The sequence below is a fragment of the Mus caroli genome, chromosome 14, assembly GCF_900094665.2.
Source record: "Mus caroli chromosome 14, CAROLI_EIJ_v1.1, whole genome shotgun sequence".
Taxonomy (NCBI): Eukaryota; Metazoa; Chordata; class Mammalia; order Rodentia; family Muridae; genus Mus; species Mus caroli.
In genome coordinates, this window is record NC_034583.1 from 48,983,750 (window position 1) to 48,994,254 (window position 10,505).

General features: G+C 49.0%; 1 protein-coding gene across 1 annotated transcript in view; it reads right to left on the reverse strand.

The window, feature by feature from the left end:
• Lats2 (large tumor suppressor kinase 2) overlaps positions 1-8,972 on the reverse strand; it is a 56,432-nt gene extending 47,460 nt beyond the window's left edge. Inside the window, exon 1 of the mRNA XM_021182563.2 lies at positions 8,717-8,972. The gene's annotated coding sequence lies outside the window, so the exon portion shown is untranslated. The remainder of the gene's footprint in view (positions 1-8,716) is intronic.
• Between the last annotated feature and the right edge of the window lie 1,533 nt (positions 8,973-10,505).

Sequence of the window (10,505 nt, forward strand, 5' to 3'; positions counted from 1 at the left end):
AAAAAAAAAAAAAGAAGGGCCTTTGGCAAATGAGCACAAGCTGGGTTAGAAGCAGGGTCCTGGCCAGGAATCCAGAGGCTGACTAGAGCTGGTGCAGCACTCCTGTCCACAGATGCTGGGATGGATCAAAGGGTTCCAGGGCCTGGTCACACAAACCAGTGGTCTGGGCTTAAAGGCACAAGTAGGGACCATAAGAGTCTCAGGCATTTAACCAGCCTGTAGCTATCTATTCACACACGCCATAGGGTCATCAGGACAGAGGATAGAAGTTCCTCTGGGAACATTCCTTTGGGAGGGTATGGTCTGTGACAATACGGGTTTACCACCAAAGGATGCTAGCAGACTACAGAGAGGTCTACTAGCCCTTCCACACAGCTAGGCGAGGCCAGGGCTATGAAGAAAGCAGCCATACAAAGTCCTGTTAAACCATATTTCAGGTTAAGCCATATTACTTGTGCATCCCAGCGCCAAGGCCTGGTCACAGGGGAACAAAGGAGGCCCTGGTGGCTCAAGCCATCCAAGCTTCCCCTGGAATTTGTTCTGAAACAGACGCTGCTGAGTCAGGAGGGACAGAGGACTGGGGATCATGGGTAATCTTTTCCTAGTGCATACATCATTAGGCTGACAGCATTCACAAGGAGCTCACATGCTCAGAGTCAACGGCTACATCAGGTGGCATGTCACTACCACCCCCTGCCCAAACCCAATACCTAGGATCAGTGTGGTGGTTTGTATATGATCAGCCCAGGGAGTGGCACTATTAGAAGGTATGGCCCTGTTGGAGTAGTTGTGTCACTGTGGGTGTGGGCTTTAAGACCCTCATCCTAGCTGCCTGGAAGTCAATCTTCCACTAGCAGCCTACAGATGAAGAACTCTTTTTTTTTTTAAAGATTTATTTTACTTATATGAGTACATTGTAGCTGTCTTCAGACACACCAGAAGAGGTCATCAGATCCCATTACAGATGGTTGTGAGCCACCATGTGGTTGCTGGGAATTGAACTCAGGACCTTTGGAAGAGCAGTCAGTGCTCTTAACCGCTGAGCACTGAGAACTCTTACCTCCCCTCCTGTACCATGTCTGCCTGGATGCTGCCATGTTCCTGCCTTGCTGATAATGGACTGAACCTCTGAACCTGTAAGCCAGCCCCAATTACATGTTGCCCTCATAAGACTTGCCTTGGTCATGGTGTCTGCTCACAGCAGTCAAACCCTGACTAAGACAGCTTGACCGGCTTCTGTCCTTTTCTTGTGGGATTATGAGGCTCCTGGCTTCTGTTTCGCTACCTAGGGCATGATTCTTGCTCACTTGTCCATGACATGGGTGGCAGCAGCCATCACTCATTGCTTGGTACTCTTCTCCTGTGCAGATCTCCAAGCACTAACACATGGTGGCTTTCAGGTCATGCTGGCACAAGCTCAGGGTCTCTAGTGAGGAGGAGAAGGAGGGAGAAGGAGGAGGAGGGAGGAGGAGGGAGGAGGAGGAGGAGGAGGAGAAGGAGGAGGAGGAGGAGGGAGTGGTCTGCTCCAAGGCCTTGCTTCCCACACCAATGCTTCCCTCCAGTCCTGGCCAGCGCATGGCAGCTGCTGAGACACCTTTTTGAGGAGGGAACAGGGATGCACTGCATTTCATTACACATCAGCTCTTGCCCTGGGCATTTTCCAGGTCTGTAAGCACAACCCTGGCCACATACAGCCAACGCTGATACCACGTGCCATAACCTGGCACAGTTGGACAGGAAGAGTCTAAATCAAAGGGATGGCAGAAACTGGAGCAACTTCCAGGGACAGGAAAAAAAAAAAAAAAAAGGAATCGTCTCAGCACATGTCCCAGAAGAGGGTGATCACGCACACTCTGAAGAAAATGTGCACGATACTATCAAGGATGGTGACTGGTTGCTGTCCAGGTCCTCTAAGAGTAGCCCAGAGTCTTCAAATATGCTCAACATTAATGAATGGCTATATTTGTGATATGAATCCCACCCTCATACATGTAGGACTTTGGACCAGTGCACAAACTGAACATCTATACAAGGTGGCTCTCTCACTAGGTATTAAAAAATGGCCAGCCTGTGACTGTGCAGCTTAGATGTTGAGAGCAGACAAAATAATCAATTATTTAAGACCTATGTGAAATGTGTTAATGAAAAGTTGGTTAAAAAAAAAAAAAGCCAGGCATGGTGGTGCATGTCTTTAATCTCAACACTAGAGAGGCAGCAATAAGTGGATCTCTAAATTCAAGGCTATCCTGGTCTACAGAGTGAGTTCTAAGATAGCCAAAAACCTGTTTTGAAAAAATGGGAAGTCTGGAGAGATGGCTCAGCAGTAAAGAGCACCAACTGCTCTTCCAGAGGTCCCGAGTTCAAATCCCAGCAACCACATCTGTAATGGAATCAGACGCCCTCTTCTGGTGTGTCTGAAGAGAGCAATGGTGTACTCATATACATAAAATAAATAAATAAATCTTTAAAAGAAAAAAAGTGGGGGGAAAACCCCAAAACTAAAAACCCCTCGGGCTCTAACCCAGGCTAGTATCTAGAAGATACTAGTTCCAGCCTAATTGGAACTGGTGATGTTTTCAAGACAGGGGTATAGTGTATCACAGGATACCCATCTAAGTGTTCACAACAAGTAGGCGCAAAGTTTTAATCAGGGCAGGAGACAAGAACAGGCCCAGATTCAGCATTGATAGCAAAAAATATGCCACGATGAACATGGAAGCAGGTGTGTCCACATGTGCCTCCTTTGTCAGTCAGGGTGGGAGGATGGTCTGAGAAGGAGAAAAGTCCCAGGGAAAATGCCAGTCCAGTGGTGTTCCAAGCCCACTGAAGACAGTCCTGCAAGCAGGCACTAGGCTGCACACAGAAGTGACCATGGCCCAACAGCCAGGGCAGAGTAGACTCTGAGATCCCATGCAAGTTAAAAGCACCAGGTCTTTCCTCTCTTCTAAATGGCACAGGCCTATACTACACAGAGAACAAACTCACTGAGAACTGCTCACTCCCCCTGGACAGCAACCTAAGGGACCAACTGTCACTCCCACACACCTACCCCAGTGCAATATCTGCCTACAAGATGGACCAGTGGGCTTTTCTGCAAGCTGTCTGAGACAGGCAGAGCACTCTGTTCACCCCCTCTAAGACCTGACATATGGCCACATACAGCCAGGAGATACCTATTCAAAAGCAGTCCTCCTACATCCTTAGCAGGCACTGTAGAGCACAGAGAACAGGGCTGGTCAGGGAGAGCTCCATCCACAGCAATGCCCTTTCTCTGAGTATGACTCCAATGGCCAAACAAAATATGGCCAGGCACAGTGGCACTCCTTTAATCCCAGAGGCAGAGGGCAAGTGTATCTCTCTGTGAGTCCAAAGCTAGCCTAGTCTACACAGCAAGTTCCAAGCCATCCAGAGATACATACTGTGACTCTGTCTCAAAAACAAACCAAAATAAAGCAAAAACAAACAAGCAAAAAAAAAAAAAAATTGGCTAAGGACAGTTCTTACAAGACCATCGCAAAGCCTCCCATGTCCACGCCATACTGCTCAGTCTTAACACGGAAGTCCCATTACACAAGGTAGACAGATGGCCTTAGAGACATGTGTTGAATGAAGTAGCTGCTCACAAAACACACAGTACCACTCCGCTCACGATGCATACCTAGAGTAAGCAAATCCAGAGACAGAACAGAGACTAATCAGAAGCAAAGAAATAGGAAGTGACGGCCTGATGCCCTGAGGTAATGACAAATGCTATCTGCCACAGTGACAAGAATACATTTAATGTCATGGAACTAAACTGGACATACTTGCAGACAGACAGACAGACAGACCCACACACACACACACACACACACACACACACACACACGAATAATAGTTCTCTTTCTAAACCATGGATCCTAGATGACATTCCTGGCCCTAGACACTGGGACCTAATAATGAGGCAAAGTCCCACTCTGACTGGAATTTAAACCCCAGGGGTGGCTCACAAACCATCCCACCCCTCTGTCACTCTAACTCAGACAGGCAAACACACAAAGGAGGGCTTCCACAGAGCGTCCCGGTGTGTTCTCCAAACACTCCAGTCATAAAACCAGCCAAGGGACTGGCAGTGTGGCTCAGTGTACAGCACCCACCTAGCAAGCTGGAGGCCCTGAGTTCCAGCCATGGCAACTCCTACTGCACAACCCACCCCTCCCCAAACAAACAAACAAAACCAACCCCATGAAGTTGGGTGCATCAGAAGAGCAGGAGTTCAGAACCCTTGGCTACACCGAGTTTGTGGTCAGCCTGTGCTATATGAGACCGTGTCTCAAAATATAAACAGTTGACCAGAGCAGAAAAAGTCAAGACGCTCTGTGTCCGAGTGGAGCTGAGCTGGGGCCTGGAGGGGTCACGTGTCTTGGTTCTGTCTGCCCTCTCCAGACTCAGGAACCATTTGAGACACAGGCTCAGAGGATTCTTCAGGGCCACCTCAGAAAGCTACCACCTGGTCTTCTTCAGGGTTTTGATTTTCTCTCCATCTCTCCCCCACATTTGGTAGGAGGTGCTGGTCCTAGAACACCCCAGGTACTGCCTTTTTAAGAGGTTATGTTAAACAGCACCTACTGGTGTCCCTGGTCCTTGACAGACAGAATCATCTAGAAAGAAGCCGACTTTCAGTGTCAGAGAGAAGAAGAGTCCTCGTCTCAGCTTGGAGACCTTGTAAAGACTAAACCTTAGTTTCATAGCCAAACTTGAACTTTTAAATGAAATTCTTCATGGAAACACTCATCAGTCAAATGAAGCCTACAGCCGGGGATGAGCTCCACTGAGCGACTCCCACGCCATTTTAACAAGACCTGACAGATGGGAATTTTTCCTTCATCAATAAGTTTATAAATATGACCCTTGGGAAAGAAAAATAAGTAAGTCCAGCTTTTGAAAGTTTTGGCAGTAACTGATTTAAATATATTTTAGAGTAAAGAAGACACTGAAACTGAAAACCAGCAACAACTAAGTAACTCACCTGTAAACCCCACCCTCAGGAGGCCAGCCAGTGAGTTCCAGGCCAGCCAGGGCTTCCCAATGAATCCCTACCTCAAAGCAAAGCAAAACCAAGACCCCAAACAAACTGCAAAATGAGAACCCATTACCAAGTCCTCTTCTGAGCTGGGAAGCTACCAACCACTGAGCCAGCATGTTAGGCATTCCTTCAGGCTCCCTACCCACCCAGCTCCAGCAGAATGCTAGCACATGTGGGGAGTTCTTACTCTCCTGCTTTCCAGTCCCACACAGGCTGCCTAACACATCAAACACCAACTAGTGAGCCAGCCAAAACATGTACCTGTACACACTGGGGTTCTGTTGTTGTTTGTGTGTATGGATGAATGTCACAGCATACCTGAGGTCAGAGGACAACCTGCAGGAGTCAGCTCTTCCCTTCTACCATGTAGGTTCTAGGGACTCAAACTCCCGTCATTAAATTTGAGTTATCTTGCCAGCCTTGTCTGCGACGTGGTCTGTGTGTCCCAGGCTGGCCTCAAACTCACAGTCCCCCTGCCTCCGCTCTTCTGCACTGGGATGGCAAATGTTTGCCATGATGTTCCCATTTCCTGTCATTTGTTTATATGTTTTGGGGGGTGGGAGGACGGCACATTTTAAAACAGCATCTCTTAGACCAAAACCTCCAGTTGTTATTTAAATCACATTCCCACTATAAGTAACTAGCAAAGATGAAACTAAATCAAGCAGAAAGGCCAGGCCTTGGGCCAGACACTAAATGTCAGATTTATATACCACAACATACATGTACCACCCCAGTCCTGCCTACCCCAGAAAGTCACAGGCTAAAGACTGCCCTTCATAGGAGGATCTCCCCAAGATTCAGGAAAACACTGTTTCCCCACTGTCCAATAATCCGGTCACCGTAAGACCTTGGTGAGTCTGTGTGCAGTGATCACAGTAGACAAGCGTTCCCTGCAGAATTCTAAGAGACCACCTCCTTTGGCAGTCCACATCTGAGCAAGCTTTGCCTCCTCTGAACCCAGCCCTCTCCAAGTTCCCCATGATGTACATTCTATTAAAGAACCCCAGAGGGGAAATCAACCTAGCTCAAGTACGTGTGTGGCACGCGCGCGCGCGCGTGCGCGCGCTCATGCACTCTCCGGCCTATTTTAATGTAAAAGCATGATTCTTTTAGATCTAAGGCCACCGACAAGAAAAGATGAAGGGCTACAGCTGATGGAGGAGTGTGGAGCTACTCTTGGGAGACTCTATCTTCTGTGTAAAGTCACAGGAGTGAAGAATGTATCCAGGCAGTCAGACAGTGCTTCCCAGGAGGGGGGGGGGGGGCTGGGGACTTTTAATGTTTACAAAATAAATAAAATAAAACAGGAGATAGGATGGAGTTAATTAGTAATGGAAAGTGTTAGCCCTCAGCATTCCTACTTCTGATAATGGCAGGCAGAGGGGTTCACATTCTAAATCCAGGCCTACTTTACTCAAAGCCAACTTCCATTCTTCAAGGTCTATGCCTCCCTAACTGTTTTAGAGATCGGCAGGGTCTGCAAAGGTATCAGCAATCAGAATTAACAAGAAATGCAAAGTCCTGCTATGAAATATAACACTTTTCATTCTTCCTCCCCCCCAAAAAAATCCTATGTATATCAAATATTGGCACACAAACAAAAAGTACTTGTTAATTAACTTTACAAAAAAAAAAAATCCACCACTCTCACAATGAAATCGACACAGTCTAGACATTAACCAACATAAAGTACTTGCCAAGTGAACGGCAAGCATTAAGCAGTGCCAAATTTCTCTCCTAATTTTAGTATCTCCACCAATTATCTCTACTTCCAACATTACTGTTTTATTATAGCTTCAAGATGAAACAATAAATCAAGTAGCATTCGGCTTAAAAGCATTGAGAGAAAGCAGGTAACTAACATTCAGGGATATTAGCAGCCCAAGCAAGTCCTTAAAACTCTGAGGGTGCGTGCTCCTCAGAGGCTGACACAACAGTTGTGCCTTTACACATCCCTGAACTCCAGCTGCTCCAGAGAACACAACAAGCAATGAACTTTTTAAAAGGACCGAGATTTCTGGTAATTTCTACAGCTTCCACGAAGCTGAACCGCTCCTTCTGTGGACTGGAACATATCCACCATTTGTACAGCACATTCACAGCCAAGACAACATAAATGCATTAAATTTATCATCTGTAGTCCTTCAAGCATACTATTTTTAAATAGTACGAAATGTTACTTAAAAGTTTCGCGCTATTACAAGCATGAAGTAAATACAAAACGTTGTGTTGGTCTAGGTTTCCCCATACAAACACAACACCCTCACCCCCGCGTTACCCTCCCCCACATGGCTCCCCAATAGCTTTCGTTCGAGTTTAGTGTGGATTTACCAGCTCCAACCTCCATTCTACTCTCCAGTGGGTTTTAAGGGCCTAGGGCAGGCTATTTACAACACAGCATTTAAAATAACAAGGCATTTTATTGTAAACGTGTTCCCCGCCCATCATTGAAAGTCCCTCCCACCACTGAAAGTCCCTCCCACCAAAGCCGTGATTCACGAAGGAAAGAAATAACCCACAGCTCCAATTTACATTTATACTATTCCAACTTGATGGCGAGGCTGAAGAACTCTCAGTTCAAAACTTCGGATTCTGTAATTTTGTATAGCAGCCTCTGTTGGTACCATATGAAGCTGACATTTTGAAGTGTGGTAAAAGTTAAGCAATTTCAAAGGAACCATGGTGAATTCGTTCAACAGCGTTTTCTATACCTGGATAACCAGACAAAATTTTACGAGAGGCTGAATACTGTAATGTATTGTTAACTATAGTTAAGTTAAAACAGGCTTTCTAAGCAGCGTCTGCATTCCTGTGCTGGAAGATTTTTTTTTTTTTTTTTTTTTAGCGCCTTATTACAACAGTTGCTAAAAGGGGAGAAAAGAAAAATCACAAAAAGTAACCTTGTCTCCAGATTTAGCACTCAAAACTGGTGAGCACCATTTACTGACCTAACCTGGGGTTAAACTAAAAATACGGAGCAAGACTTGGTACAAATTCCCTAATAAGCGGCTACATTACGGGCAAGCAGGGGAAATTTAAAGGCGTGAAAAGTCCTCGCTCAAACTTTTTTGTCAACAAAATCTGCACGTCCAGTTCTCTCCCGCTCACACTCACAGGCATAAGTTTTCACCCGGCGGCCTCCTGCACGCCGCTGGTGGCCGAAGTCGCCCGGGCGAGACCCGGGCCACGCAGGCGAGGCTCGTGCGTGACCAGGGCTGGGGACCGGCGCTACGGACTCAGGCCGTGGAGTCGCGGCGGAGGCCGGCCCCGGAGAAGTCGGCTCAAAAGAGGCGTTACGCAACCGCCCCGCACCGACCGCCGGACGGCGCAGCCGGGGACGGGACACCGGACACCGGCGGGCACCGCGCCGCCGAGGGCCAGAGGTGCAGCGCGCAAGGCCGCGAGCGCGCGTGGTGGACGGCGCGGCGCACTGAGGCCCAGGCTGGGCGGGGTCGGCGCCGCGGGACGCGGGGTCTGGGCCTCCGGACGCCGCCGCGCGAGCACAACAAAGCCGCCCCGCCGCCGCCACCCGCTGCTCCTCACCCGCCCAGGACCCAGCCGACGGGTTGTCCGTGTCCTGCAGGACAGCTCGCCCGTGGGACCGGGCGGAGCCCTGTCCCGACAAACTTCCCGGCCGCGGCCCCTCACCTCCGGGAGCGCTCTACACCCTCGGCGGCGTCCTGGCCCGCGGCTCCGGGACCTCGCGCGCCGGGAGACCGGGCGCCGGTGGCGGCAGTGGCTGCTGACCCCGAAGGGTCGGGGGAGCCCGGGGAAGCGGCGGCGGCGCTGGCGACGGCGGCTCCATCTTCCCGGGGCGCTCACGCCGCGGTTCCGAAGCGCAGACCCGAGCGGGACATTCGCTACATTGTTGGCATTCCACGGGCGTCACGTGACCCCTCCTCCCGCGTCACTCCCGGCCGCATACCAGCCCGGGCGGGGCGCCCGCGGCCTTGCTACCCGCCGCCCGCTCCGCCCCACGGGCCGCTTCCTGCGCCGCCTGGCTGGGCGGCCACCTGCCCTGCACTGGGCTCGCGTCGGAAGCCGGCAGCCCGGGAGCGCCGGTTTCCCTAAACGCCTCGTACCAGTGGGTGAGAAAAGTAAGTTCACAGGCCCCGGTGCCAGCCACCGAAAGTGCAGCCGGCTGCTGAGACCCGGGCATCAAATAATAAACCGGGACGCCTGACAGCCGGGGCTTAACCGGACGCAGGCTAACCAGCTCCCTCCCTGGGCACGTTTTAGGAAAGTGCCTTATGGTTTTATAAAACACCTCAGTATTGCACGAACCAACCGAGGAGACTGGCGTTTACACTTCGGCCACTCCTTTATCCTCCATTTGGGGATTTGGTCCAGGGACTGACGCTGAGAAATAACAGCGTGGAAGCCAAGTCTTTCGTTTACTATTGGCTGTCTAACGTCACACTCCCCACCAACTTACGATCTGTGGTAAATGATGGTGAGGACTAATAGTCTTAAAAGTCAACCAGGCTTCCTCTTTAATTAGCAAACGTGACATTTGAAGTTTCAATTCCGGAAGAAATTCACAAGAGTGAAGATCATTTGTACCAGTTTTTATTTTTGTCCTCGGGAAGGAAGTCGAGCCCCCTCTCCTGTGCCAAATTCAGGCTGTATTGTCAGAGGAACCCTTGTCAGGACTGTTTTAACTGCCTCAACAGACTTTAGTCCTGGACTGCCCCTCACCCCCACCACCACCACCTCTCTAATTCCCTTAAGGCTTCTTCCAGAGATTCTCATTTCTTTGTCCTTTGAACTTTAATAATTAAGCCTCCTGCAGATTAGCCTCATTTTCTTTAGTCAGCCTGACCCTGTGTGCTACACTGACATCTTGCACCGTGATGAGAAACCAATGCATCAAGTAATACTCTAAAAGAGGAGGCTGGCACTCACCTGGGAACTTCCTCCCCCATCTCGAAGCGCACTGGCAACCTTCACTGTGTGTTAAAAGTTCCTATCTCTTGCTCTAAGAAATGTTAGGGAAGCCGGTTAGTGATGCACACCTATAGTCCCAGCTCTCAGGAAGGCAGGTGATCTCTGAGTTCAAGGTCAATCTGGTTACAGAGAGAATTCCAGGACAACCATGGCTACACAGAGAAACCTGGTAGAGGGGGAGAGGAGGGGTGCTGAGGGAGGAAGGGAGGGAGGGAGGGAGGAAGGGAGAGAGAGACAAAGAGACAGAGACACCAGGGCCAAGGGATCCAATGCCTTGTTCTGGCTTCTGTGGGTATATGCACACACACATGTGCATATGCTTAGCACAGACACACACATAAATAAAAATAAATCTTTTTTTATTTTATTTTTTTAATATTTTTTATTACGTATTTTCCTCAATTACATTTCCAATGCTATCCCAAAAGTCCCCCATACCCTCCCTGATCTTTTTTTTTAAAGAACAAAAATAACTTTCTTTTTGTCAAAC